We start from the raw sequence: 3,981 nt of genomic DNA on the forward strand, positions 1-3,981 counted from the left end.
ATCCCAAATCAAACAATGTAGCCCCAGATTAAAAGAAAATAGTTACCCTACAGCTCCTCATGATGTTTTATTAGACAAGATAAAACTATATATACAAATTAAGAAAATACCAACGTTATTCTAGGGATTTAAAAGGGCTATAAATACCAAGACACTGTTTAGAATGATTCTAGCTTCAGGAAACTTCAAATGCAGTGGGATTCATTACTATAGTGTAAATAAATCCTATAACTTCATAATAATTCTTTATTTTTAACAAAAATAATCAATAAAAGTAAGGCAGTGCTAAAGTTATGTGAAACATAAGTACCTCTGAGACAAATTGAGTGATGTCTCTCAAAATGAATTATGTACATTTAATAGATGCTCTTGCCATAAGGGACTTGCAATCTAAGACCCTGCTCCTCCAAACACTTATGTGCAATGTCTCAGACCATCCATGAGCTTTTCTTTATGAGAATATCCCATACTCTGACCCGTAAAATATTATCAGAGGGTTCATTTCTCTTCCAAAATTCCACCTGAGCACAACTTGATGCTATCAGTTGTTGAAACAATTTTGTATTATAAAGAGAATATTATAGCTCTTTTAATCCAGGAGAGACAGACACACTATGCATAGATCAATGGGTAATTTTGCTTTTATATGATATTACATTTAAAGAGTTACTTCTTAAGGTTTCTAAATCTTCAAGATAGAAGATCTAGCATAATCAGACTAAAGCTCATTTAACCATTGTTCCTTGTGTTCTGGGCAGTACTTGTCAATGTTAGGAATTCCCTACTTATTTAGTTTTCAGATGAAATTTAGAACCTAATAAGTACCTAACAGTACTAGTCAGCAGCTGATTTCAGTTGGAGAAGATTGAAAATTTCGACCTCTTATGACAGCAAGTGCGTAGGCTCTAAAGAGATATTTTGTAATTTGGTGAATGCAACTTGTCAGTGATGAAAAATCTCAAAGTTAGTATGATACTAGTTTAGAAACATCAGTTTTAAGTATAATTAAAATTTGGTTAGAATACTTCTATGTGGTATATACTGGTTGTAAGTTATTATGCAATCACTTACAGCTTAGGGGTAATAAACATTATGGTTAAAAGGAAATACCAACACAGCATTACTTATATAATACTCTTACTTCCATAAACTTAAAACAGCTCTGAAAACAAAACAAAAATTCAGTTTTTAAACCATTTCTAGCTTTAAAATTGTTGGGAGGCAGTTTCCTCCCAACATTTATATTTAATTTTCCAAACGGAGACAAATTTAACAAAAAATGCAGCTGCCAGGGATTACCTATTAGAACATGTTTAGACCAAAGTAGATTACAGGAACCTCAGACAAATATGTAGAGTAATTTAACACCATACAGAGCAATAGCTTGAAAGAGGAGAAAGGAAATTTCATGCCAACAATTTATCCAGTCATGCAGAATCATCTATGCATGCAAGTAGCTCAGTAATGAGGATAATGAGGCAAGCCTCTAATTTATATACACTGTGTCAGAGAATTTGGTGAACAGTGTTTGACTAGCATGGCAGAGCATATACCTGTTCCTCTGTAGTCTCAAATATTTTCTATCATGACAATGTCCTGCACTTTACTATCCACTAACATGGGCAACCTTTAGGCAAATAGAGCATAGCAGCATTAGGAAGGAGCCTTCCCATTTTAATCCCAAAGGAACAGTGCCATATGACTGGGCAATCACAGAGAGATTGTGCACATACCTCAGTCAAGTTTCATGGTATTCAGTATGAAGCCCAGTCCAAGTCACTGATTATTCTCCAGAGAGTCAATGAGTCACTGCACTTTGACATTCAGAATCCTTCACATGGTAAGGAAAGCAGGAGACGTTATCTACTGATTCCCCAACAAGCTAAGAGTACTGACTACTGAAACATACTGTGTAAGTGCTATTTATTCTGGTAGTTAGTCACCAGACAATGACAAAGCTGTAAAACATGCCATGGGCCTTTGCTGACATTTGGCAATTACTTCTTCAGGGCCCAATCCTGCAATACATACAATACGTGGAGGTCAGTGGGACTACTCATGTGCCTAGAGACATCGCTCCTAAGTGAAGATACTTATTTAAAGAAGTCCAATGCCTAGATATTCTAGATACCAGATTTCAGCATAGAGCGGGGATCGGCAACCTATGGCACACGTGCCAAAGGTGGCACGTGAGCTGATTTTTGATGGCACGCGGTGGCGGGCTGAGCGGCTCAGCCCACTGCCGCTCTGGGGTTCCGTTTGCTGCCCCGTTGCCAGCCGGGGTCCCGGCCACCGGCCCCACTCAGTGCCCACTGCTGGCCTGGGGACCCCCAAGGAACCCCAGGCTGGCAGTGGGCTGAGCAGGCCGGCGGCTGAGACCCCAGGTGGCAGGAGCCGGCGGCCAGAACCCCAGAGCGATGGCGGGCTGAGCCGCTCAGCCCGCTGCCGGCCTGGGGTTCCATTCACCCAGCCGGCAGCGGGCTGAGCGGGGCCAGCAGGGGGCTCAGTGGCTCAGTCCGCTGCCAGTCTGGGATGCCTGCAGCACTCAGCCTGCTGCCGGTCTGGGGTTCCGGCTACCGGCCCTACTCAGCCCGCTGCCGGTCTGGGTGAATGGAACCCCAAGCTGGCAGTGGGCTGAGTAGTGCCAGCGGCCGGGACCTCAGACCGGCAGCAGATTGAGCCGCTCAGCCCGCTGCCAGTCTGAGGTACCGGCCCCGCTCAGCCCACTGCTAGTCTGAGGTCCTGACCACCAGCCCCACTCAGCCTGCTCAGCCCAGGCCAGCAGTGAGCTGAGCAGGGCCTGGGATCCTTGTCTGGGATTCCAGCCACCAGCCCCGCTCAGCCCACTGCCGGTCTGGGGTTCTGGCCGCCAGCTCCTGCCAGCCGGGATCCTGGCCGCCCGCCCCTCTTGACTCCCTTCCAGCCTGGGGTTCTGCTCACCCAGGACGGCAGGAGGCTGAGCAGGGCTGGCGGCTGGGACCCCGACTGGCAAGGGGCCGGCAGCCGGAACCCCAGACCGGCAGCAGGCAGAGTGCTGCCGGCTCCCCAGACTGGCAGCGGACTGAGCCACTCAGCCCCCCGCCGGCCCCGCTCAGCCCGCTGCCGGCTGAGTGAATGGAACCCCAGGCCGGCAGCGGGCTGAGCAGGGCCAGCGGCTGGACCCCAGACCGGCAGTGGGCTGAGCGGGGCTGGTGGCTGGAACCCCAGACAAGGATCCCAGACAAGGATCACACTAAATTGATAAGATCTGCATTTGAATTTTATTTTAAATAAAGCTTCTTAAATATTTTAAAAACCTTATTTACTTTAAATACAACAATAGTTTATTTATATAATATAGACATAGAGACCTTCTACAAACGTTAAAATGTATTACTGGTACAGGAAACCTTAAATTACAGTGAACTTGGCACACCACTTCTGAAAGGTTGCCGACCCCTGGCGTAGAGTGAACAGTGAACTGTTCCAGCCATGAATACAAACCCCTGGAATTGGGCTGCCAGTGGGATGGAGACAGTGTCTCACTCCACAGCACTAGATGACAGGACCACAGTTAAAAAGGCTCATCACTGTGTGCTAGAATTCTGTGATTGCAAATCCGTGGAATAAATTTAATGGTTCAGTGGGGTAGTATTGTAGAGCTGGGCTTGGAAAGATATATTAGATTTTATCAATGTTCATGGGTAACATGCATGTTTGTTTGCAGTATGGCAAATCTGAGATGGGCAAAAGAATCCAGTTATACAAATATCTTGAAGCCGTTTTTCCATGGCTCTCCAATACTCCTCTAAGATATGACTCTTGAGTAAGTCCTATTGTGATTTCTAATTCATACACCCCTTCAGTCCTGCTATGTTAACTGTAGCCCTGGCAGCTTTGTGATGATTGGGCTACATCCATCACTGAATTCAAAAGTCACATGCTTTAAGGCTTATATGATTTACAGTACAATACTTACATCAGAGCATTGGAGATTTTAAC

The sequence above is a fragment of the Malaclemys terrapin genome, chromosome 6 (assembly GCF_027887155.1).
Source record: "Malaclemys terrapin pileata isolate rMalTer1 chromosome 6, rMalTer1.hap1, whole genome shotgun sequence".
Classification (NCBI taxonomy): domain Eukaryota; kingdom Metazoa; phylum Chordata; order Testudines; family Emydidae; genus Malaclemys; species Malaclemys terrapin.